Below are 27,114 nucleotides of genomic sequence, written 5' to 3' on the forward strand. Positions count from 1 at the left end.
AGGATCACTTGAGCCCAGGAGTTGGAGGCTGCAGTGAGCTATGGTTACCCCACTGCACTCCAGCCTGGGCGACAAAGGGTGACTCTGTCTCAAAAAAAAAAGCCCAAAATGCCAATCCCTTACTTTGCTTGTTGCCACCATTTGGTCCTTGGTGGCAAAGATTAAGACTTTCTCTCGGAGACCTTAAGAAACCAGAAAGGTGGATTCTGGTCACAGCTGACCTTGGGAAATTGAAGTTCTCCTCTTAATTCCATGCCATTTGACCTCTAACAGTAACTGTTTCACTAAGTTGCATTTGATAGCAAAGCAAGTCTTTTTTTTAACAATGAATAATTCCTACATGATAACAATAGTTACTGTTTATTGAGGACCTTCCAATCTTTTCAGTTACTTTACTATATATATTCCCAAATTATTTCACTTATGCCCCAAAATAGCCCCAGGGGGTAGGTATTCACATGTGATAACTGAGGAAACAGAAACTCTTAGAGTTAGCCCTCCAAAATGCACGGCTAATCTAACAGAGTGTGACTGCAGGGATTCTACCTGACTCCAAATCTAGGCTCTTTCCAGTAGAGATGTTGTTTGCCTCCTGTGCACAGGTACTGTCCCCCCAGACTGTAAACTATTTCTGGGACCAGCTCTTATAGAGCTCCTCCAATCCTCTCCGTCTGTGGCCATCTGGCAACTTGCCAACTGCAGTGACTATCATAAAAGGAGATTCTTTCTTTCTGGGATCTGCAGGCCTCAGTTGATCTGTTGTGTTCACCATGGGAACCTGAGAATCTATCATCTGAATGAAAAGTTGCCTTCCTCCCAGGTAAGCCTTGAAAAGTGTGGGGACAAAAAGTTCAAGGAAAGGACTTCCTCCCCAGAACAAATAGATTCTCTAGCTCTGTTTGGGAAGTTTCTGTGCTTTCGCCCTTACTAAATCATGGCTCAGTGTTTAGTGAGATTATAAACCATCTTGCCCTTTCATACTCTCGGGCAACACTTTTTCCCCATCTTGGGCTTCCATAAAGAGCATTCTTGCTCTTACCATGGGGAAAGCTAGTTCAGGAAGAGGTAACATGGGAAGGATTCACCACTCAGCTCTTCCAAAGCTGGAGAACTTTTGAGATTTCGGGGGAGAGGGGGCCACTAGCTTTTTTTCTACTCTTAGAAGAACAATAGCTAGAATTCATTAAGGGCTTCCTATCTGCCAGGCACAGTTCTAAACAGTTTATATACATTAATAATCTCATTTCATATAGAAAACTACCCTATAATAAAGGCACTATTATTGTCTCCATTTCACAGATGAGGAAACTGAGGCTTAGAGGATAATGTATTTACCTGTTTGCCTAGACACTCATTGCCCAATTCCCAAAGCCCAAACTTTCACCCATGCTATCACTGCCCCTGCCATCACGGTGCAACACTGGCAACTAAATCTCAGACTTTCCAGGCACCTGCGGTCAGCTTCATTACTCTGCCAATTGCACAGGCTCATCCTAATTGGGTGCTTTCTTTGGATCTGAAGGCAATGGCCTTTACTGCATCCTGGCATGCAAATGATGTCCCTTGAGGACATGACGGCAGTGAATTTGTCCAGCAGGTCCCCGTGAGAGGCCTTTTCTCTTCTGGAGCTTTGTAAGCAGAAGCTATGGGATGATCCGCAGACAGAGGGTGGTCATCTCTGCCCTGCTCTCTGACAAACCATGCTAGTCAGTTGGTGGATGCCCTTGTCAGTTCAATGCCAGTGGCTGTGCCGGGACCTTTCTGGCCTACTTGCTGGCATAGGGAACCGGCAGAGAGATCAATCTCCAAGATAATTTAAGTTCAGTCTTTCCTCGAACCAGCCATTGTCCTCTGCTCTAGGTTTGATGACTATGATTAATGCACCACCGAGTATTTCCTCTCTTCAGTTTCTTCCTTGTTTTGGGGTTTATTTTCCAGCCGTTGCCAGAGTTTCTCCTCAGAAGAGAGTAAATACTCACAAAGTGGAGCACAGCTCTTGGTGTTGCTCTGAAAGTATCCTAGGTGGCATATCGCACCAGGCCATTCCTGGAGTAGATGATGTTACTGTTTAGAGTTCAATGCTAACCTACCGCCTCCACCAATCGAGGCCTAATCCTTTAATTATTTTGAGAATACCAAAAATAAAGATTGCAGGGAAGGCAATTAATAGGATCATACAGTCTATCCTCGTTTGTAATTACATATTATTATTTTTCTCCCTACTTTGTTCCAATAATGATTTAAGGCTGCTTCCAAAGATACATAAAATCCAGCAAAGATAAATAGAAAAAGTGGAACATGAATTATAATGTCATGCCTGCTCACAACATCTTTGCCCCATTCCACATAATAGAACTCAATTCATAACGCCTTTCAAAAATGAGGTAATTCAGCTCTTTCGGTGGCAACACTAGGCTCTTTGTAAAGCTAGAGGGTGGTATGCAGTAATGGAAAGAACCATGGAAGGGACAAGAGATCCCCTTTCTAATACTGGCCCTCACAGTGTGTGACCTTGGGCAAGTCACTCACTCTCTCTGGACTTTGGATTCTGAAATTCTCAAATGTCTCTGCCAATCCCTGAGGCCCCCTACTCCCTCTGACGTCCAACAGTGTAACTATTAGAGAAATGGGTTTCTAGGAAGTTCTCTCTCTCTCTCTCTCTCTCTCACACACACACACACACACACACACACACACACACACACACACACACACAGAAATCATCAGAAATCTTCTTGGATGATTGCCAAGCTGGCCTTGTGGAGATCTTTCTGAGAGGCAAGGAGTCATAGCCTTCCTACCTCTCTGTCCCTCTCTCAAGTGGGAGCTACTTTCTTTCCTCTTCTTGCAGTTTGAGACACTCTTACAACCTGGCCCGACTCTAGATCCAGTCTTAATCTCCCCTTCACTCCCTCCTAACCACATCTTCCACTTTTGTATCCCATGCAGCACTAACACAATGCTTAGAATATCATTTGCTTAAAGCACCAATATTGCCCTCTGCCCCATATGAAGTCATTGAGTCCCCAACTGCCTCTACTGGGCCACCCACCCCGGTTTCTCCTGAGGTATTCCACAGGCCACAGGGGTCTCGGGGGGCTCAGCTCTGATCTCTTGCTTCAAGTGGGAGGCTGCTTGGAAAACTCTGTTTTTTAAAATGGAAGCACAGCACAACAACATAAGTGCATCCCATAAATAAAATGTTACCCAAAACAAGTCAGCCTCAGAAGAATATGCACAATAGCATTCAATCTACATAAAGTCTTAAAGTGGGCAGAAGTGCCATGTAAGATGCTAGAAGTCAGGATGGAGGTACCCTTGGTCGGGGGCTGGAGATACTTCCCATACTGATCTAGATGCTGGTTACGTGGGTGTGCTCAACTTCTTACATTCACTGAGCTGCACACTTAGAGTGATGTATACACTTTCTGTGTGTTGTACTTCAATAAAATGTTAACTAAATTAAAATATAAAGATTTAAACAATGAACAGCTGGGTGTGGTGGCTCATGCCTGTAATCCTAGCACTCTGGGAGGCCAAGGAGGGCAGATCACTCAAGGTTAGGAGTTCGAAACCAGCCTGAGCAAGAGTGAGACCTCATCTCTACTAAAAATAGAAAGAAAATTAGCTGGACAACTAAAAATATATAAAAAATTAGCTGGGGCCAGGTGCAGTGGCTCACGCCTATAATCCTAGCACTCTGGGAGGCTGAGGAGGGCGGATTGCTTGAGGTCAGGAGTTCGAAACCAGCCTGAGCAAGAGCGAGACCCCGTCTCTACTATAAATAGAGGGAAATTAATTGGCCAACTAATATATATAGAAAAAATTAGCCGGGCATGGTGGTGCATGCCTGTAGTCCCAGCTACTCGGGAGGCTGAGGCAGAAGGATTGCTTGAGCCCAGGAGTTTGAGGTTGCTGTGAGCTAGGCTCATGCCATGGCACTCTAGCCCAGGCAACAGAGTGAGACTCTGTCTCAAAAAAAAAAAAAAAAAATGAACAAACTGGGGAAGAATAAAGCTTAAGATGGCATTCACGCTTGAGGCAGGACACCTTGTGGCAGGAGCATCGGGGGGTGCTCTGAGCCAAGTTGGGGAGAATTGGGGGTCATGGGAGGGCAGTCGCGGGGGGGGGGGGAGGCTCTAGAGATGGCAAGGAAGCAACCTTTAAAATCACATACACAGAAGCAAAATTTCTGCTCCACAATACGGTCAGGGATTGAGAGTGATGCACCAGGCGCATGTGCCTTGTTGGGGTGGAGGCTGGCAGCGCTCCTTCACAGTGGCCTGGGATTCCTGGGTGAGAGTGTGGCGTGAGCAGCATTAAAGGGCTGGCCAGGCCCCCATCCTCTCTCCTCCTGTCTTTCTCGCCTTCTCTGCAGGAATTTCCACTCCAGCCCAAACTGGACTTTTCACTGTTCCCCGGACAGGCACAGCCTTTCCCCATCGTGGCCCATGCATGTTTCCCTCCAGGAACGCCCTTTCTCCCTTCCTCCCCCTAAAACTGCTTCTTCTCCCTGGTCCCCACCACCCACCTGGTTATACAGTCCAGAAACCTGGGAGTTATTAACTTTGACCTCTCCAACTCCCTCACCTCACAACCTGACCCATTGCCAAACCACATTTTCTTTTCTCTGTGCAGTTCTGGGAGTCCGTGTACTCTCTCCACATCCAGCGGCCCGCCTTGCCCCACCTGGCACAACCTCTTGCCTGTGCCACGGCGATGACCTTCTAACTGGTCCCTCTCGTCCACTCCTGCCCCTCTGCAGTCCATGTCCTGCACAGCAGCCAACAGCTACAACCACACCCATGAAGATGGACTGTGGCTGGCTGCCAGGCACTCCACACACCCTGGGGAGCAAAACAGACACCTGCCCTCAGGGCACTTGTATTCCAGAAGGAAAGACATGGACAACAAACAACAAAGAATAGGTCACAAAACTACCTCAGATGGTGGACAGTGATATGTGCCTTGGAAAGAAAAGTGGGAGCAGGAAAGGGGCAAGGGTGTGAGGACAAGTTTACAAGATTAGGAGTAGTCAGGAGAGGCCACTTTGAAAGGTGAGATGTGAACAAAGACTCAAAGGAGGTGAGAGAGTGAGCCAAGCAGATTTCTGGGGGAAGGGTCTTACAGGCAGAGGCACAGCCAGCGCAAAGGCCCTGTGGCAGGAGAGTGCCTGCTGCCTGTAAGGAACAACCAGGATTCCAGAGTAGCCAGATTGCAAAGCAGGAGGAATGCCCAGGAGGTAAAGGGGTTTGGATCTGCAGCCAGAGATGAAGATGAGAACCTCAGCCAGTTCACCAGGCTCTGCCCCTGAGACCTTGGCTCTGGGCTGCTCTGTTTCCAGCCTTTTCCCACATCAGGAGCGGGACCAGACGTTCCCTCCACCCCCTTCGCCTAGTCGTTCACAGCTCTGTTCAAACAGCACTTCCTGCAAGACACCTTCCCCAAACGGTCGTCCAGACCAGTTTAATCACCCAGCCTTACCCTCTCAAACCACCGTGTCTTTCCCCCGCATTACAGGCCTCCCCAACACAGCAATCTAGCATTAAGTCTATAATTAGTTCATTTGGTTCATCACGTATTTGACAGTTGTTTACTCTGTGCCAAGCCTGTCCTGGGTGCCAGGGCACCATGGAGAACAGGACTGACAAGGTCCCTATCCTATGGGAGATAGACCATAAATTGGAAAGCAAATAAGGTAACTTCACATGGTGACATGCGTCACAAAGAAGATGAAACAGAGCAGTGTGGCTGAGAATAGTGGGAGGGAAGGGTAGCATTAGCCAGGATGGCCCAGGAGGCCTCTTTGAAAAAATGACTTTGAGATGAGAAGGAACCAGCTGTATGAGTATAGAGGAGAGTTCCCGGCAGCTGAAAAGGAAGTACACAGGTGCTGACGTAGGGCTGACTTGGACTATCTGAAGAAGCGAAGGACAGCCCGTGTGGCTAGAGCAGAATGGGCTGTCTCTCCAGCTAGAATGGGAGCTCCACAAGACCTGAGATCTTTTCTGCTCTCTTTGTGGCTGCATGCATCCCTTGGGCTCGCTCACAGTTGACGCTCATGGCATTTGTTGAATGAAAGCATAGAGATTGCAGTTCTGCCCATCCTTCAATCTCACTTTCCCTGCAAATTCTACCCAGCCTTTTCCAGCCCTCTAAGAATACTCCCTCCCCTAAATCAAAAGCCCAGAACTTTGGCTTGAGGGCCTTGGATTGTCTCCTTGGAGCCAGGCAACCTCTGGAAACAGTGTGAAAACAGTGGCCCTCAGTGCACATGTCCATTTTTCCAAGAGTGCATGCATCAGAATCCCAGAGAGCCTCAGAGGCCCAAAACATTCATGCCACAGGACTCCAAACCCCTCACTTTGCAGATAAGGAAATTGAGGGCTTGAAGGTGGAACACATGGCATGGGCCTGCCTGACTCCCTGTTAGGCTGTCAGCCGCTAGGCCACAGGAGCCACCCGATCTGGCTGCGAGAAGCCAGGCTCTTGTTGGCACTGGCTATCTCAGAGCTTCTGGTCCCTTCTATATGGTTGTCTTTGCTTTTATCTGTTAATGCATGGTAAGTACCTTTGGTAGGTCGATGTCTTCCCTTCTCAGATTACATATTCCTTGAGGGCAGGATCGGGTGGTTGGCTGTCTTTAATGTTATTTTACTCTTTACTTCCATGTCTACACACTTTCAGTCGAGGGACTCCTCCAGCACCAGCTGCCCAGTCAGCTCCTGCCTCCCATGCCCAAAGGACCACGGAAGCCGCCACGTGGGGCGTTAACTGGCTTGTGGTCAGGCCTGTGGCTGGATATTCTTAGCAGCCTTCCCTCACTTGTCCTGAAAATTTAAACTCCCCTGTCACTAGTGCTTAGATCTCTCACCGCCAGGGTAGAGATGTTTTCTATTTCCAGGCAGTCAACTCAAAGTGCAGAGTGAGGTGGAGCGTGCTTGTGGAAAAGGCCCAAAGCTTTGGGGCAAAGCCGGCATCACACTTAGCCTGTTGCTGCCCACCAGCGCCCTGGGCCTGACTGACCAGCCAGACTGTTTAGAAAACATGTTCTGGTTTAGGAGAACTGCTCTGCGTGGTGGAAGCTTTTGGCCACAGCACAGCAGTTATCACATCTGACCTCGTTCTTGGGCCGTGAGGCAACTCTGAGGCCTGGGAGTCTGGGGCACTAACTGACCTTCCTTTACAGAGGTTTAAAGATATCCACTGCACATCAAGAAACTTAAGAACAGGGGCATGGGGATTAGAGATCTGCATTTTGACCCTTTCCTTAAATCCCTGGTGAATTCCCCTTGCGGATGAAACTGCTTCTCCTACTTTCACGGGGACATCATATTTGGCCTGCCACCAAGCTGTGTGTGCAGTGGCAGAGGGTGGGGACGGGGTTGAGAAGGGGTTTCAGGGACCCTCCAACAGAGCACTATGGGAGGGGAGGGCTGTGTGTAGAGTCAGTAGGGATGCGACTGTCAGTTAAGCACTTTTTTTTAATGAAGCCATCTGCACCATCGCTTCATAGTGGTGCAGAGATAGAACCAAAATTGGACCGCCTTGAAGGGCCTTAGCTCTGACAATGGGTGTTGGCTTTGTCAGCCTTTTCTGTCGCAAGATCTCCAAGGCTGCTTCCCTCAGCGGCATGATGCACACACCAGAGCTGCAAACAACATGGTGTTTGACTTCTCCCGACTTCGAGCCCTTTCTTTTTCTTGTTTTCTCCCATACTCTCTCATTTCTCTTGACATGGCTTTATCTGTAGCTGTGTCTTTCCTCCACTCCATTTATCTGGCTCCAGAAGTTCAGGAACACAGACTGGGAGAAGATGCAGGCAGGGGGGCAGGAAAGCTTCCTGGTTGTGTGTGTGTGTGTGTGTGTGTGTGTGTGTGTGTGTGTGTGTGTGTGTGTAAGGGGACTCAGGCAGGGGAAGCAGAAATGCCTCCTCTCTCAGCACCACTGTTCCACCCATCTATAGTAGGCAAAAGTCAGGTTTAATGTCAAACCCCCCTGCCCTCGAGGATGCCACATGGTGGAGAAGGGCAGCTGTGGAATAGATTCTGGGGAAGGAACAGGGGTCTTGAGAGGGGAGGAATGAGCCTCAGAGATGCTGTGATAGGAGAAACTCCTAGAACCCCGCTGGGCTCTTTGCAACTTTGGGATCTGCAGCCTCAGTGGAATATGGTGAGCTAGGGTAGGGGATCATGATTCTGAAATCAATTCTATTCCACAAACACTTCTTAAAGAACCTACCTGTATACATCAGGGGTTATGGAAATGAGTAAGATGTACTCTCAAGGGAGGCCATCCTGGAAAAAATGTTCTAGGCAGTTTGGGGCCAATGTTGGGTCAGATGGAGGGGTGTACATGGGGGGTGAAAAAGGTTGGTATGGCCAGCTTGCTTCTTCCTGTGCTGGAAGGCTGTCCACACAGTCCACTCAAGGCCAGCTGAACAAGTGGGAAGAGAACAAGTGACAGAGGCAGGTGAGGTGGTCCTTGCAGCCTGCTGTGTCCCAGGAGTGATGTATTAGAGACAGCAGCTGGCTCTAGCATCTGCCTGGGAAAGGTGGCTGATAGTTGGAGAAATCGAGCCTGGAGGATGTAGGGCCTAAAGTTGGAGTTTTTCCTCAATAACCTCACGATGGGCAGACAATGAAATAGCAACAATAGTAATATGAGCAGCTGGCACGTTCGAGCGCTTCCTATGGTGGGACACTGGATCATTTCACGTCAACATGGCCACGAGTTCTTTGCAGCACCTCCCACCAAGGGGGTGTGTTCAGGGCTGAATTGTCCCCCCTCCAAATTCATAGGTTGAGTTCCTAGCCCCCAGGACCTCAGAATATGACCTTATTTGGAAATAGGGCCTTTAAAGAGGCAATTAAGTTAAAATGCATTCATTTGGGTGGGCCCAATCCAATCTGACTGGTGTCCTTATAAGAAGAGGAGGTTAGGACACAGAGGCACACAGAGGGAAGACCATGTGAAGACACGGAGAAAAGGTGGCCATTTTCAAGCCAGGGAGAGAGACTTTGGAAGGGACCAACCCTACTGACTTGTTCTCGTACTTCTAGCCTCCAGTACAGCGAGACAGGACATTTCATTTGTCTAAGCCACTAGTGTGTGGCACTTTACTATGGCAGCTCCAGCAGACTAATCCCCTCCCCCAGGATCTAGGCTAACTAGTAGCTTGCTCTGACCAACAGAATGCACCAGAAGTAATTCTGTGTGACTTCTGAGGCCTTGTAGCTTCCTGTTTCACCCCCTTGGGCAGCTCTGAGTCTGCCACGTAAGGAAGGCAGTCTCACATCCTAGAGATTGCGAGGCCACAGGGAGAAGAGTGGAAGTTCACCCCAGGTGACAGCCAGCACCCACTGCCCAGACTCATGAGGCCATCTTGGACGTCCTCACAGATGTCCCCTAGCTGACTGCAGCTGCATGACTGAGCCCAGGCGTAACCAGCAGAGGAACTGCCTAGCCAGCTCACCAATTGTGAGGGAGGAAGAAATTGTTGTTGCTTTAAGCCACTGTAGTTTAGGGTGGTTTCTTACACAGCAATAGCAAACCGATATAGCTCACCAAAACATACTGTACAAGGGTTTCCATCAGAAAGTCTTAGGAAGCAAGTCTTTTTTGTGAATATTGAGGAAAGCCCTCAATTACAGGGTAAAAGCTTTATCTAGAACCATTTCTTCCCTAAGGGCTTCCCAGTTACCTCTGGGTTGTGTCCCCCTCCGATGGCATCTGTGCTCACTGATTCCAGTTCTGGGCCACAGCACAGAGGTAATTCTCAGGAGGTAAAGAGGGACTGCCTTCCCTGAATCATCAAGGGAAAGAAAGGAGGACCTTCATTTCTTTATCTGTCCTCTAATAATAAGCACTCACCCGTGCAAGTCAAATCCCTGGCTGTAATTAATCAAACACCCTCTGGATACACAGCCCTAGAATCATTATGGAAATAGCTGCCTTTTATTTAGCACCTACTAGGCACTCGGTGCATATTTGATGCATTCCCTTATTTAATCCTCATAGAAGCATGGTCAATGTAAGGCACTAGTCACACTATTACCCTATTTTGTAGATAGTGAAACTGAGATGACGAGAGGTTAAACAGCTCTCGTAAGGTCACAGAGCTAGTGGTGCCTGGACTCTCAAAAGGATGGTCTTTCCTCTCCCCCAAGGTGTCATGCTAAAGGAGGGTGACAGAAGGAGAATGGGGATCTCTGCGCAGTGAGTAGACAGGAGGAGCTGTTCATATAATGGAGGGACTGGGTCCAGGCTGTGGGCAGAGCTTCCAGACAATGTCTAAGGGAGGAGAAGTCCAGAGAGAGAGAGGGAAGGAGGAGCTGGGAGGCCTTGGGGAGGAGGGGGCTGAGGTGGGGGTGGAAGCTCTTACCTGGGGAGCTAGGAGCGGTGGCTCTGCCCCTAAGTACAGACTCCACCCCTGGAGCAGGCTGCCCCTCCCCCACCCTCCCTCTAGCCTCCTGGCTTCCCCTTCTCTGTGATCCTGCCCTCCCTTGGCAACTCCCCACGCACCCAGCCTTCCTTCCCTGTTCCTGCTTATCTAAATCCCAAACACGTGGAGAGCAACCTGGTGAAGGGTGCACCCCCAGTTCCTCCTCAGGGCCACACGATGAGGTGGGCACCTCATTACTATCATTTTACAGATGAGGAAACTGAGGCATGGATGGGCAGCCTGCAGCGTGGCTTAGCCTGGTTACTTAGTCCAGGAGGTCTCTCTTGGCCTCCCCAGTCCTCTGAGACCTGCTCTGCCATGGATTCCTGGAGTACGCACACATCACTCATTCGGGCCCTGGTATGTGCTCATTGATGACAGCATGAAGGCATGTGACCATTTCTAGCCCTCAGCATGGTGTTAGGGACATAGAAGGAGCCCAGGAATATGAACTCTGGGGACTACATTCTCGCATTGCTGTGCAGCTCTCAGCCTCACCCAACCCTGCTCTTCACAAGACAGTTGCTGCATATCTGTCCTGAAAATGTGGAGTCTTCAACCAGCTGTTCCCATTTGGAGCCCAGTGAGCTTCCAGTTGAGATCAGGCACGTGGGTAAGGCTGATACGGGGTTGCAGGGATCATGGGAGACCTTGTGGATCCCACCTCCTCGGAGAGCTGAGCTGGTCAGAATTAGGAGCTGCCCCACTGCTGACCTGTACTTACTATCCAAAGGGACTAGAAATGACTAGAAACTGAGAAAATGGTCCCTTCTCCCCATCCCTACAGCTCAGTAGACATGAACAACTGCAACTGGAAACCAGGCACCTGGCATTGACTTTGTCCCGTGAGCTTCCGGGCCTCAAATTAGAAGAAGGGGAACTCAAGTTTTTTTGTCCAGCACTTCAAAGAGATCATCTCACTGAATCTTCATAACAACCCCATGAGATACTGTAGCGGTTTTAAACATGCCTGCAAGTTATTTGACACTCTTCCCACCAAGAGGTGTGGTCTATGTCCCTACTCCTAGAAATCTGGGTGGGCTAGTGACCGCTTTCAACACAGCAGAAGTGACACTGTGAAACTTGTAAGGCTAAGTCAGAAAAGGCCGTGCAGCTTCCTCTTGGCTCTCTTGGAGCACTCACTCTGGGAGAAGTCAGTAAGAAGTCAACTGTCATGGCAGTGAGTCACACATAGGTGCCCCAGTCAACAGGCAGCATCAACTGATAGCTACAGGAGTATACGCCATCTTGGACACCCTTCAGATGGCCGCAGCCCCCGTTGATAAGTAATTGTAACCGAATGAAATACCTCAAGTGAGAACTACCTAAATGTGCCCTTCCCAGAACTCCTGCCCCACAGCATTGTGAACAAAATAAAACAGTTGTTATAGGTGGCAAAGTTCTTGGGTAATTTGTTGTATGGCACTAGTAACCAAAACAGATCCCTGGTGCTGTTCCCACTTCATGGAAAAGGAAACTGAGGCTCCAAGGGGCTGAATAACTTGCCTATGTAAGTGGTAGAGCTAAGACTCAAGCCTGGTCTCTCCAAATCCAAATCACAGCCCCTTCTCGGGTTGCCCCCTGACATTTTCTCACTTGCAAGAAGAGAACATTCTTTTCAGATTCAACTAGTTTCCAAACCTGGCTGTGCGTCAGAGTCAGCTGTGGCGTGTTAAAGATAGAGATTTCTAGGCCCCACCCCAGGCCTACTGAGTCAGAAGTTTCAGGCGCCAGGCCAGGACTCTGCATTCTAAACTGGTACCCCAGGTGACCCTGAGGCAGTTAGTGTGTCAACCAGACAGTGCCCCCCCCTCTGCTCAGCGAAATTATTATGGACAACTAGACGGGACTAGGAAGTTTTTCTTCAAAATATACCAGTGTTAGAAAAATCACTCATGATCTGTGTTCATCTGATTAAATTTAGACTTTCTTGACCCTAACATCTGGGAAGGTTTTTCTACTCCCACACAACTAAGAGACGGAACTTGATGGCAGTGTATCCAATCGATAAGTACAATCCATGGGTGTGTTAACACCTTGCTAGGCTCTCTGGTCGCTGCTCTCTTAGAACTTAACAACTGAACTGAAGAGATGAGAGATGAATAAGTTTTGTGACTGTGACAATAAGCACAAAGGCAACTGGGAGAATTAGACAAAACGTGGCCTCCAGCAATTTGGGAGGGGCTCAGAGGAGGAGGCAGTGCCTGGAGCTGGGAATGAGCAGGGGATCATTCCGGGCGGAGGGCCCAGAGGGTGAGGCTCCCTAGAAGGGCAGGCAGAGCAGGCACTAGGGCATGGGTGGGCAGCGGGATGCGCTGCTCTGCTGGTGTGCTCTGTGGCAGCTGTTGAACCAGAGGACAGGGGCAGAACAGACCAGATCACGGGTGTGGGGGACTTGAAATTTGATCCAGATTTTTATTTTCTGTTTCCAAAAGCTACTGTCACTAAAGATCAAGAGCCAAATTTCAGATTTTACTGAAAATTCACAGAAAACCACAGGATTTTATTTCCCAGGGCATTGGCTACCATAATGGCTTTACAGAAGACACATGGAGGCCGGGCGTGGTGGCTCACGCCTGTAATCCTAGCACTCTGGGAGGCCGAGGAGGCAGGATTGCTCGGGAGTTTGAAAACAGCCTGAGCAAGAGCGAGACCCCGTCTCTACTAAAAATAGAAAGAAAAAAATAAATTTTTTTAAAAACAGAGTCTCACTTTGTTGCTCAGGCTAGAGTGAGTGCCATGGCATCACAGCAACCTCAATCTCCTGGCTAGCTCACAGCAACCTCAATCTCCTGGGCTCAAGCAATCCTACTGCCTCAGCCTCCCGAGTAGCTGGGACTACAGGCATGCACCACCATGCCCGGCTAATTTTTTGTATATATATTTTTTAGTTGATCAATTAATTTCTTTGTATTTTTAGTAGAGACAGGGTCTTGCTCATGCTGGTTTCGATCTCTTGACCTTCAGCGATCCTACCGCCTTGGCCTTCCAGAGTGCTAGGATTAGAGGCGTGAGCCACCACGCCTGGCCTAAAAATAGAAAGAAAATTAACTGGACGACTAAAAATATATATAGAAAAAATTAGCCAGGCATGGTGGCGCATGCCTGTAGTCCCAGCTACTCGGGAGGCTGAGGCAGGAGGATCTCTTGAGCCCAGGAGTTTGAGGTTACTGTGAGCTAGGCTGACACCACAGCACTCACTCTAGCCTGGGCAACAAAGGGAGACTCTGTCTCAAAAAAAAAAGACACATGGAAGAATTTTAAAGGAAGAAAAATACTTTCTTTCTTCCTTTTAGGAGCTTAAAGTCTAATACAGCCCACCAGAAATGCCTACAAGGAAAAAAAGAAAATTCCAAGTGCTGGCAAAGAGAGCTCTCATACTCAGCTTGTGGGAATATAAATTAGTACAACCATGTTGGGAAACTTCTCAGGTAGTAACTATTCAAGCTGAACATAGGCACAACCTATGGCCCAGCAATTCAACTGGGTATACGTACACCCAGCAGAAATGTGGACACCAGAAGGCATGTACACAAATGTTCATAGCAGCACTATTAGTAATAGCCCCAAAGTAAAACCGTCCCAATGCCCGCAACAGAATTGTAGATAGTATAAAGTACTCAATCAGGCAATGCTGACTGATGCTATTAGAAATTAAGGTAGTGGTTACCTTTGGAGCCATAGTACCTTGAAGGGGCACAAGGAGATTTCTGGGATGCTGGTAATGCTTTGTTTCTTGATCTGGATACTAGTTATTTTCAGTATGTTCATTGAGCTATCCATTAATGATGTGATGATGTGTGCACTTTTCTATATAGCTATCTAGCTTCAATAAAAAGTAAATCACTATCATCATCATCATCATCCAATGGAGAACAAAGGCTAAAAGCACAGAAGGGCCTCTGGGACAGAGCTGTGAAGAGATTTACATCGAGTGGCACAGAAACAAAGCCAGGGGAGACAAACATGAATAAGTTCAAGATGGACCCAGTAAAATCAAGAAAAGTTGCCAATGAAATCAGAGACCAAGTTGCAGTTTCAGGAATATCCAACACACTCTGTAATGGTGGCTGGTCTAAAAGGCAGTCCCCCTTGCAGTTCTAGGCTAGCATGAGTTTCAGATAGATCACCTCATACACCTTTGGAAATAGGAGCCAGAATTATCCCAAGTAAGAGATGGTCTGAATCCCCATGGGGCCCCCACCATAAAACTTATCTGGGCCGGGCACGGTGGCTCATGTCTGCAATCCTAGCACTTTGGGAGGCTGAGGCAGGAGGTTCACTTGAGCCCAGGAATTTGAGGTTGCAGTGAGCTATGATCATGCCATTGCCCTTGTGCCTGGGCAACAAAGTGAGACCCTATCTCTAAAAAAAAAAAAAAAAAAAAAAAAAAAGCAAAGAAAAAAAGTATCTGCCTCAGCACCCCAGTCCCCATTCTCTCTGTTTACAAGATATAAACCTTAATGCTGCCACTTTGAATTTGTAGACAGTTGATGCCTTTGATTGGAATTACTCTGGGTTATTCCATTAACTGTTGCAATCCACTGAACAGGGGCTTTCCTTCCTAAAGGGAAGGGCCAGGTCCCAGTACTTGGCGGACTGCAGAGCCCTAGAGGATTTCACTGAAGGAAGGCCCAAAATTAGAAACCATCGCTTTCTGAAGAGACACTTAGGGATCCCTCCCACATTATTCAAGGATGGCAAGGAAAAGGTGGGGCAGAACTTGGGGGAAAGATGCTGCAAAGAAGAGCTGGAATCTTTGACCAGCTTCATACAACAGGTGAAGGGGTGTCCTGCACAGCCAGTGAAACCAGCTAAAGGGTAAGTTGGTAGTAGAGTGAGGCCCAGTGGTGATATCTCTTGGGTCCTAGGCCAGATTTATGCTACTCCCAGACATGCGCAGAGGTCAGCAAGGAAACTTGATCTGATCTTTCCCACCTGCACCTTCCCCGCACAGGAAGCCCAAGCAGGAAGAAAGGTCTCCATTCCATCATGGCCTTCTTCTCTCTCAGCGTTGGGATAGCCTGTGGCCCATCTTCTCAGGTTTCCTGAGATTGGCAGCAATGACCCAGAAGCCTCTGATGCCATAATAAACCACCTCAGGGTTGTTAATGTAATTATTGCATGGATTTATTTAAATTTAATCTAAAACAGAAGATTCCAACCAAGGCGGTTTTATCATTTGATACATATATTTGTATATATAAATGTCATAGCTAGAGATACATAGTTTTGGTTTGAACCATCTGTTTCAGATTCCATTACTCTTCCCAATTCTTCACCCCACCCTGTAAGCACGTCCTTCGCCATGTGACTTTGCAATTCATCCTGCTACAGGGGGAATATGTCTCCCCATCCCATCAATGTCAGGTCACATGACTTCTTTTGGCCAGTAAGATGTAGGCAGAGTAACAGTGTACTAGTTCTGAGTCTAGGACTTAAGAGTTATGGTGTTTGCTCTCTACCATCTTGCACTTTTGCCATCTCTGCAAGAAGAGCATGTGCCAGGTAGCCCACTTGTCCATGGAGAATGAGAGACACATAGACCTAGACCCAACCCACAATTGGAGTCAGGCCCAGTTGAGCACAGTCTAGATTAGCTAACAACAAGTGACCCACAGGTGTGTATGTAAGAAATAAGTGCTTGCTGATATTTTGGAGTAGTTTGTTATACAGCATTATTCCAGCAAGTGCTGACTGATACACTATCTGAGCACATTTCTCTGTCAACCCAGCTCATAATGTACAATCTACTATCTAAAAGAACATCCATCCCATCTCTCTCTATCCCCTTACCCTTCTTCTTCAGAGCATTTATTAACAACCTGAAATATTATATATATATTTTTGCTCATGTTTTTATTCCCTTTCTCTCCCCAGTAAAATGTAGTTTTATGATGTCCAAGACACTGTTTTTTTCCTTGCTATAAATGCCCAAAGCTTTGGTAGGTGTATAGTGGGTGTTAAATAATTATGTGCAGAACGGATGTATATAGTCTTTTTTCTCCTTACTTAATATACTTCTTATCTAATGTATGTTCCTGTGTGCAGCTCAATGACTTTGCAATAGACAATGTTGAGGAAGAAGGAAACATTTTGTGGAGAAAAATCTGGCAACAGGAGGACTCGGAATCTTGTCCCTGATGAAGGATCAATTATTTCTACCCAATGGGCCAATGATGGTTGGGGCCCTCCGAAACCACAGCAGGTCTCCAGAACTGTGACAAGCCAGCAGGTGGCTTGGCCAGTGCCATCCAATATAACCAGGACACAGTTAAATTTCTGTACACTATATCAGAGGCTGTCCCCAACTTCGGGAGGTTTCTCTGTGTGTCAGTTCACTGGGGGGAACTTCAAAGGGACTTATGTGGCTTCCAAGAGCTGTCAGAATGTTTGACTCTCTGGCATTGTGCCGGCGTCGCACGTTAATTAAATTATATGGCAGAAACACCACAATGTCAAGGTCAGATATTACAGCCGTCAAAGCCCAACATTAGGCACGGTATTTTAGAGCATAGAGCAAAGTATACCTTTAAACAAATTCCTTTATCTTTCCCCAGTCCTCTCCTGCCTCTGGCTCTTAGGACATCACCATTCAACACTTCCTATGTGAAGAACATCCCAAAAAACTTTGTCCAGAGGCAACAAGACTCTCTGTGCCTTGCCAGACAGTGGAGATTCATGGGTCATACCTTCTTGTTCCATCTGACTTCAACTTTGTGACCTTGGTTGGGTCTTTATGAGCCTAGACATCACCCTGGGGGAGAACATATTCTTTCTGAGTCTGTTGTTAAAGCATATGCTAGCTCTTTCTTCTAAGATGGTTCTATCAGCAGGACAGCAACTAGTCAGGCTATAAAAGAGAGGGGGGAGGAAACTTTCCCTCCGAATGTCTTTTTAATAAGCACAGCTAGAAACTCTCCATGAGTGTGGAAACTGTCCATGAGCAGTCCTTGCCACTTACATGCTGAGCACAGGCAATCCTCTATGTTAGGCAAGGAACGATTATGAAGCCACATTCCTGGTTTCCTTGGACCTCTGTCGTGGTTACCAATGAAAACTCAGAGGTCATTAACTCAGGGCCACATGACTTATATGTGATCACCAAAACAAAGGTGATACCAAATGTGTTTAAGTCTCAAGTCTCCTTAACACCTAGAAAGCACTTTCTATATGCCAGGCACTATTTTATGTGCCTTATGTCCATCAACTAATTTAATCCTCTTAACATTATGGCATACATTGCATTATTTCTCTCCATTTCATGGATGTGCAAAGTGAGGTGGCAAGAGTAACTGCCTAAGGTCACACAGCTGGTCAAGTGGCACAGTCAGGTTTCAAACTCAAGCAGACTGGCTCCCCCATACAAACTACCATGTAGTCTTTATTTTATTTTATTTTTTTGATGCAGAGTCTTGCCCTGTTGCCCTGGCTAGAGTGTAGTGGTGTCAGCCTAGCTCACAGCAACCTCAAACTCCTGGGCTCAAGCAATCCTCCTGTCTCAGCCTCCCAAGTAGCTGGGACTACAGGCACATGCTATCACACCCAGCTAATTTTTTCTATTTTTAGTAGAGACGGGGTCTTGCTCTTGCTCAGGCTGGTCTTGAACTTCTGAGCTCAAGCGATCCTCCAGCCTCGGCCTCCCAGAGTGCTAGGATTACAGGCATGAGCCACCGTGCCTGGCCATATCCACAAGCTTTATTATAAATGCCTGCTATATACACAAGTCACACTTACAAGGGGTTAGGGGTTAGGAGGAGGGGGGATGAACAAGCAAGCAACATATCTACGAGGGGGGTAAAGTATTCCTAAGTAACATTTGAAGATAAAATAATTCAGATCTTTGAAGGGGTTTTGAATTCTTTCCAAGGACAGGCGTGTTGAATAAATATAGCGCTTTTGAAAATCTGCCTTCATATATGGGTGTTCATTGTACTGCTCTTTCAACTTTTCTGTGGGTTTGGAATTTTTCAAAATAAAGTTTTAAAAATAATCAGCCTTAATAGACTATCTTGGGAAGGGTGAGCAGGAAACTGGGAGCAGTGGTTGCCTGCAGAGAGGCAAACTGAGTGACTGAGAAATGGGCATGAGAGAGGCACCGAACACACCCATTTATATTCTTTGAATTGTCTGCCACGTGCATGTGTTAACCATAACATCTGCCATGAACTTGATGCTGTCTGGGTGGAGCCTTGGGAAAGAAAGCACAGAACCCCCAGCTCTCAAGTGCCTGTTCAGCAGGTCAGCTATTTGGAGTTTGAGGGAGTCTTTGGTTATCCAGCTGTAAGTGGAAAGTGAGCAGAAATACATCATGCCCCCTCTGGCTTAAAAAATATGTGCCTGAGGAGTAAAACTAAAGGCTGCTCTTTCTTCTGGCTTTAGCATGAGCACAGTGAGGGTTTCAGCTTCGTGGGGCTTATCTCTCTTGGGGAGACTCTACATTCTCTAAGGAGGGGCCTGGGTTCTGGTAACTGGAGTCTCCCCAGCCACCCCCAAAATCCATCTACAAGCACAGTGTGGGGCAGACAAGGGGGGCTCCTGCAAATGCCTGTTGAATGACTGACTAAGCCATGCTCACCATCCAAGAGGGACCACGTGGCCTGATGTCCTCCCCATTTATGTGTGTGGGTAACTCTTGGGACATGGATGTCACACTTATGACAAGCAAGCAGTGCTTTCCAGCCTTGGCACACATAGAATATGATATCTTTATGGTGCACAGGGTAAACAGTGACCAAGTATTCACAATTGCCCATCATGGCCTGAAGCTACCAGGCAGGGAACTTGGGTCTCCCCCAGGCCAGTCTGAGGGGCTGGGGGATCCCACTCTTGGCCCACTGGCAACCCACTTGCTGTTGGGAAGCTCTGGCTTAAGAGATTTTGGAGGCCATTCCTTGGCTCTTGGCACTAGCAACCAAACGGGGAGGTGGTGGTGTGAGAGGGCTGCCAAGGGGCAGCAGGGCTTCCTGGGGCTCAGGCTTGCTCTGGGGTGTGCCCAGGTTTGGGGGGCAATGGGGCCTGAGCAGTGGGCTAGAGAGGGCATGCTGCCAGCTCTGGCTGGCCCGGAGCCAGGAAGTCTGACTGAACTTGGGCCAGCCCTGTTGGCCCACAGACTCTGTAAGCTGAACTGCTCCAGCGCTCCTTGGCCTCTTTGTTTTCACTTCCCCACAGTCTCCCTTAGTGTTTAGGAATGTGCTTTGAAGGTTCCAGCGTGTTTCGCCTCTGCTAAGGGAAACCAAGAGCAGAGGCTGGGCCCAGGCCAGATGGCTTGAGGAAGGGCACCTGTGATCACACTGAGAGCGCCCCAAGGGGCAGGTGGAATGCGGGGGGGCACGTAAACCAGCCCCCTTCTCTGCTGGGAGACTCCACGTGCAGTGCTAAACCTTGGAGATTCTCAGGTTTGTTTTGTTAAGGGAGGCAGTATTCCCTTACCAGCTCCCCCAGAGAGCCTACATTTGTCCAGGAGCTTTTAGGGATAAGCTATGCTCTTCTGTTTGTCCAGGGCAAGAGAGAGAACTGCAGTGCATGGTGTTCCAGCTAGAAAAGTTGCTTCCTCCATTTGCATTAGAATAATTTCCCTGGCCTGCCTTGGGAAACAAAGTCAGGCCCTCCAAGGAAGGGGAAGTGAAGGGCCCAGGCCCAGATGACCTCTCTTACATCCTCAGCCCTGGAAGGATAATCTCGCAGGCCCAGGTAGGACTTCGCTCAGGTGGGACAGAGTGGTCGTTTGCTACAGGCTGCCTTCTGGCTTCACTGCCCACCTGTTAACCCTGATGTGGGCTGCATTTAAAAGTGGAACCCTGTGAGTGACTGGCTTCCTTCTCCCCTTCCCCAAACCCCTTTCCCATTGTCCTTCATGGCCTTTGTTACCAGGCACATAAAAGGACATAGTCTCCCCTGCTCAGTCCTTAGAAGGCTCAGAGTTCTTGTGGCCCCATATGCCCAACATAGTGCTTTACACACAGCAAGTACTTAATAAATGCTAAATGACTAAAATACTAAGTCTCTTCAGTGACAAAGAGCACTCTGGGTCTTTCTCTATACAGAAGTAGCTTTCCTCCTCTGATTCTGTTTCCTGAAGTAGGGAGCTCTGGGTTCTGGTCTCACTTTTGCCACTAATATGTCACCTTGAACTGATTTCACCCTCTGAAATGATTTCCTCCACTGGGTTAAATAGGGCTCAACGAAAGACTCTTCTACAAGATCTGCACACATTCTTGTTTGCCAGCTGTCACTTTAGTGCCAAGTCAGGTCATTTTGATTCTGCCTGGACCCGGGTCCTAGTGGGGACCCTAGTCTTCAGTTGAGGACTCTCCCCTACTCCTCCACGGTCTGTTTAGCTTCACAACACACACCTAGTCCTTGGACTCTTGACATATCTGTTCCTTTCTGTCCCCACAGCCATTTATACAGCTCCAGGTCCTGCATGTGATGGGGCCGTGGCACACGAGCAATAACTCTAATGCCACAAGGGCACGCGAGTCATTTTTCTGCAGCCAGCATTGTCTGTTCGGAGCTACAACAGGCCTCCCTCCTGCCTGGTGACACAGGCCCTGTTTAGATATGTGTGCGCTATGGATTTTTTTTCTTCTCGATTTCCATTTCTCCTTGATTTCAGAACCAGCGTTAATGTGCACTCCAATGCTCTGCTGAGGGTAAGCAGAAAGTGCCATCACAGGGATGCCTTCCTCCTCTCTCAGAAGATTCACTTTCTCTGCCTAGGTAATGACTACCTTTTCCTCCCAGCTTCCTCTCAGCCTAAGTATATTTAGTGCATGTTGCCCTGGATAGAGTTTAATTAGGCACCAATGCACCCAGGGGCAAAAACCAAGGACCCCTCTCGGGTTGAGCAAATGGGGCCCAGGCCCAACGCAGGAGCCTGCAGCCAGCCTCCCCTGGCTGGTAAGTGACGGCTGCCGGCAGGTAGGGGAGGTTGTCCATTCTCCGCTAATGATTGCCTTAGGCGCCAAGTGATGGAAAATCCAGGCGGGCTGGCGAGCTGCAGGGCGCAGCCAGGGACAATTGTATGGACCAGTTTAACATGGCTTCGGGAGGGATGGCAGGAGGAATGCTGTGTGTGTGTGTGTGTGTGTGTGTGTGTGTGTGTGTGTGTGTGTTTTCTGGTCTCCCTTCTCTCCCCTCCCTGCTGCCTTTCCCTCACTCTCACTTTCAGTTTTCTCTTCTGTTTCTAGCCCACGCGAGTTGAAATTAGAAAGGTCTTTGAATTCATTTATTTGTTTTAATAAAAGCAGCATTTCTAAGCAGCATATTTGCAGCAATTGAGTGTTAAACTAAACACCAAGCCAACTAAATGTGTTAGGGGGAAATGAAAAGTCAGTTTACAAGAAACATATAATTAACACGTTCTTTGACTTTCCCTAAGCCTTTGTCTGTCTGGGGACAAGACAGAGGAACTATAATCAACTTTAATAAAATGAAAGATGGTATCGAGGCAAAGGGGGAACAAGAAAGTTTGGAGTAGAAAACAAAGGCCAAAGAGGGGATTCTTGAGTTATAATAAATATGTTAAATAAATCTTTTGTTTCCTTATTTTTAGTCAACAGCCATTTTCTCCCTCCCAATCCGAAGGCTCCAGTTTGCATTGTACCTGTTAACAGCGACGGAAGCTGAGACCTGGAGGGGGGAGGGGAAAGGTGGTACAAGGAACCCGCAGGAGACACATGAGAGTTTCAGGAGACTGATAAATCCAGGCTAATGGAAATTACTATTGCACAACACCAGAGTCTTCACGTGGCCTGACTTCCAATAAACTGCTCCCCTCCTCGCCCCTTGGAGAAAGTGAAATAAGACATTAGACTTTCAATAATCTCATATGGTGATGATCAATCAAAACCCAGAGGAGAAGGCCAATTTATAGAAATTGTATCTGCTTCACTGGGCAGCTGGAACCAGGGAGCTGAAAAGAACACTGTGCTTGCCTTTGATGTGTGAAGTTGCCCCAAAATGACAAACGCCAAAAAACACTGCGAGTACACATGGGGTCTTTTCAAAGGGAGGGTACTCGGGAGAGGCCTGTGTTAGGCAGATCACTGTAGGGCCCCGCAGGCACATGTTTAGGCCACATCAAAGCTATTTCTTTTTATTATCTGTTGGCTATTTTAAGTTGGAGTTTCCATCTTTCCTATTTGTTTTATCACCAATGAAGTTTATTTACTGAATTAACTTTTAATGGCCCCTCCACTTTGTTCTTCAAAGTTGGCTTCTAGGTCTTGGGCCTTTTTAGCCAGGACCCCTCCTGCCTCGGTGATCGCTAGCCTTTGTGACCGCTCCCCATCCCTGCATCCCAATCCTGGAGGTGAAGGGCTCAGCCTCTGTTAACTCCTTGCCTGCTGGTGTCTTTTCTCTATAGCTACTAATCACCTCCTTTTGATCACTGCCAAGTTCTCAGGTTGAAGGAAGGAGAAAGGACCTCTTGACCATTCTGGCTGGCTTTCCACATGAGCCTGAAAATGTCGACAAATTTGAAACATCTGCCGGGCTGCTTTGGTCTGATTGCTAAAATATGCCGACCTCAAGCCCCCTCCCCCCCGCCCCTTTTAATCTGTTTCATATTCACAAATTAAGCATTTAGTCTGGGTAATAAATCAGGGCGGTTTACGAGGCTCACACGAGACAAACAAGCGAGAAGGGCGCAACACAAGCCTCTGGAAGCGAAGTGCACGGAGCTGCCAGGAGTCGGGAGCTCCCCGCTCTCGAATGCGAAAAGCAGCCCAGGCGCGCCCCGACACGCCGCCAGCACCCACACTTTGGCCGGTCCCAGAGCGGGCGGGGTGGAGGGTGCAGGGGAGCAGCCCCGGCCTGAGCCCACACCCCAGGAACCTTCCGCGCAAACCCGCGGCGCCCGGCCCGCCCCAGCTCAGAGGCAACTCGGCGCCCCCGCCCCGCCAGGGAGTGGCCGCTGGCAAAGGCGACAACCTCACCCGGCACACACCCTGTGGTGGGCCCATTAAGCTTCTCTTAGCCCAGAAGGCAGGATCCCCTTCCCCCACCTCTTCCATCCGGCTGGGCTCGGCCTTAAAGATCCCAGACTCACACTCAAGATAAGCAAAAGATCCCCGTCCACGTCCACGTGTGACCTCCACTAAGCCTAGGCGCTACCCCCTCCCCGCCCCAATCTCTTCGCGTTGCCTCCTCCCAGGTTTCGGTCCCAGCAGCCACAAAGCTACTTTCAGATTCAGACGGGGGCGTGGGGGTGGATCTCCTTTAGAGTGGATCAAGGCTTAAGAGGGACTTGGGGAGGGGAGCAAAGGCTCAAACAGGGCCCAGCCTCCGCAGCAGAAACCCCGGCCCAGGCTTTATCGACCACCCAAACTCAGGGGGCTCCAATCTGTGTGCTTCCCGCCCTCCCTTGTGCAGCAGAGAGAAGCAGACCTGGGGCAAGGGGTCTAGGGCCAGTCCCAGACTAGGGCCTTGGGAGACTCCGGTGGGGAGGGTGGCTCCCGGGTCACCTCGACCAGGCCTCAGTCGTCCTGCTATGCTTAAGTTCCCTATCGACCGATGTATTCGATGCTATCGTGGGACGCAGCGGCGGAGAGGCGAAGGGCGGGAAATGGGGAAGCCCGAGCAAGCAGCCCACCCCCGACCTAGGGGAAGGCATAGGAACAATTCCCCACCCCGCAACACACGGAACACACGTCGCCCTTCCTCTTCCCCTAGCACACATTCCGACTGCGAAAGCCATTACCGCCGGCGCGCGAGAGACTTTTTAAATATTTACAGCCCGCTCTCCGCACGGTAGCCTGATCCATCTTGTGGGCGCGGAGGAGGGGCGCGGGGCTCCGCTCCGGCGGAGGCGCAGAGCCCGGGCGGGGGGCGCCAGCCGCCTCCCCCTGCGGCCCCAGGTCCTCCCGGAGCCCCCACCTCGTCTCCCCTCAGATGGGGTGGGGGCCCTGAGACTGCGTGCAGCGCAGCCGGGACCCTGCCAGGGCCGGAGCGGGCGGGGGGACAGCGTCTGGGAGGAGGGAGGGCCAGGAGGCTGATTTAAAGGTTCTCACCGGGAAGCGAGCGAGGCACAGACCTGAGAGCCGCCGCGCGGTGAAATCCGAGGAGCTCTCTTGGCGAGGAGGGGCTGTCAGAGGCCATTTATCTCTCGCCAGAGTGGAGGCTCGGCTCCCACACCGCCCGCGAGTAACAATGGCAGCGATCAGCAGCTCTGCACGCGCTTCAGTGCATGAATGGATTGCGGAAGATGCCTGCGCTCCGCTCGGCTCAGGCGGCTCTCCGAGCGCCCCCTCTCCGCCCGCCGCCCCCGCCCCCGCGGCCTCCCTCGGCCTGCGGGCGCCTCGGGGTTCGCAAGTTGGGCCCCGCGGCGAGGTCACTTTCACCCAGAACCCCCGCCGCGGTTCCCAGGGCCTTGGCACCTCGCCACCGAGTGTCATTAGGGGCTGAAATTTGACACAAGTTTTCTCGGCCTCCCTGACGCAGACATCTCCGCCGGCCCCCTCCCTCCTTCGATCCCCTGGCCCTCGCGGCAAGTTTACTTTCAAGGAGTTCGACCGTGTTTCCGCTGCAAAGGCCCGCGGCGTGCGGGACCGGGGGCGGGCTCGGAAGGGTGCCTTCACCTGTTTGGTGGCCTGGGGTGTTCGCAAGTCCCCTCTGGCCCCCATCCCAAGCACCCAAGGGCAACGCTCTGCCCCCCCCACACACACACACCTTTTGGGTGGCTAATCCACCTAGAGTCCCTGCAATGGGAACTTACACATGCACTCTGGACACACACACACACACACACACACACACACCCGCCCCGACCCACATGTCCCTCCAACTTTCGGGTCAGCTGCAGAACCGTGTACCCAATACTCCTGGGCGGCTTACGGTCTTGAAAGTTGGGAGAGCGCCACAGACCGCGAGGTCCGCCACAGAAGTGTTCCCCCGCAACTATGCAAAGTAGGTCTCGTAAAAGATCCCCTCCAGTTTCGGCCTAGGGCTGAGAGCATCGGAAAACGCACAGTGAGGGATACCCCAAGGCCTCTTGAGTTTGAATTTGCTCTGGTTAAGCTAAACCAGAACCCAGGGTATATTTCTGTCTGGGGGGGTCACCGAGCCGAGGATGCGTCAGCGGGCTGAGGGGGGGCAAGAGGCGGGCACTCGCAGCGATCCTAGGGCAATGCGAAGTAGCCCGCGGGAAGAGGAGCGATCCTAAGGCAATGCCAAGTAGCCTGCGGGAAGAGGCCAAGCTGAGCCGAGGTAGCAAGAAGACTGACACACGTGCGCAAAGACGCACTGGGAGAAGGCAGAGCGCGACCCGCGGACCCAGGAGACTGGCGAGGACAGGCGAGAAGCTGGCAGCGAGACAAAGCGGGAGGAGAGAGCCAGGGAGGCTCAGCCGCAGACCTGGAAACGAAGGCAGCAGCAGCCGCCCGAGCCCCAACGCGGAGGAGTGCGCAGCCAGGCCCAGCCTGGCAATCCCCCCGCCCCCCCCCCCCCCCCGGCGGCGGTTCACTAGCCTAGGGACGCGGACAGGGACTCTTGGGGCGGGGCCTTTTGCCAGAGCTGGGCTGTGGCGGCCTGGGCCAGCCTGGCAAGTTTGCTTGGGCCTTCCCAGCAGATGGTGGGGTCCTCGGGGTGGTCTTCACGAATCCAGACCCCTTTGGTCTCTGTCCCTCCCTAAGCTCAGGACAAAGGTAATGTGGGTCAGAGGAGCTCAGCATTTTCTCGGGGCACAAGCTTGGTCATCGAAGAGCTCCTGTCTCCACACTGAGGGCCTCGGGCAACTGTTTATCAGACCTGGTGGCGCTGGAGGGCCCCCACCCTCCACGGAATTTCCATTTGGCCTTCCCGGTAGCAATACCCTGAGGGCACTGGCCAAGCCCTGGCCTTCCAGCAATTGGGAATCATGCAGGACTTGCCGAGAGGAGGAGCAGCGTAAAGTGGGAAGAGGCTCTCAGACTCAGGTTCTCTGCAACCCTCCCCACAATGCCCACACACTGGGCCCATCAGCGCCCCCCACTCACTCCCCGCCTCCCCGTCCCCGCAGGCTCTGCAGCCTGGAGCAGCCGCGGAGCGCGCCTCTTCTCCCTCGAATGAAGCCCGGCGCTTTCCTGCGACTGCTGGCTTTGCACACACTGGCTGCACCCACCCCCACCACACGAGCACACAGAACACACAGCCGTTCTGGCCCTTCCTGTCTCCCTGCTGGGCGGCCTCCAAACCTGACTGCCCAGCCCGAATGCAGAGTGGAGGCAGATCCGGGAGCCTGGGAGATCAAGCAAAGATGGCCAAGGAAGTGGAGGAAAGCTCCCTCAATGGGGGAAGGGCTCGTGTCTGAGAGAGAAAGAAGGCCGCCAGGAGACACAGCCTGCAGGAGAGAGGGAGTATAAAGGGAAAGCCAACACTAATCCCTCAGCCTGCCTACGTGGGGCCTGACAGTTTACAAAAGCCTTTTCCCTGAATATTATCTCATTTGCTGCGCGCCAGCCTCACCACTGGGCTGTGAGGGAGGTAGGGCAGATAGCATTACCCCCATTGGCAAAGGAGGAAAATGGGGTCCAGACAGGTTAAGAGAGGTCTGTACTAAGGTCACAGAGCTAAGAGTGGTAGAGAAGTCCCAAGGCCGGGGGTTTCCTGCCCTGAAGTTCACTTTCCTGTTCAATAGCTGTTGTATGTGTGTCTGAGCATGTATCTGTGTGAAGGGGAAGGGGGATTGC

At 50.1% G+C, this 27,114-nt stretch overlaps 1 protein-coding gene across 1 annotated transcript in view; it reads right to left on the bottom strand.

Annotated features, from left to right (window-relative positions):
* The window catches only part of BCOR (BCL6 corepressor), an 89,589-nt gene extending 64,922 nt beyond the window's left edge, over positions 1 to 24,667 (bottom strand). Inside the window, exon 1 of the mRNA XM_075999277.1 lies at positions 24,483 to 24,667. The gene's annotated coding sequence lies outside the window, so the exon portion shown is untranslated. The remainder of the gene's footprint in view (positions 1 to 24,482) is intronic.
* Between the last annotated feature and the right edge of the window lie 2,447 nt (positions 24,668 to 27,114).

This window comes from Microcebus murinus, chromosome X, assembly GCF_040939455.1.
Source record: "Microcebus murinus isolate Inina chromosome X, M.murinus_Inina_mat1.0, whole genome shotgun sequence".
Classification (NCBI taxonomy): Eukaryota; Metazoa; Chordata; class Mammalia; order Primates; family Cheirogaleidae; genus Microcebus; species Microcebus murinus.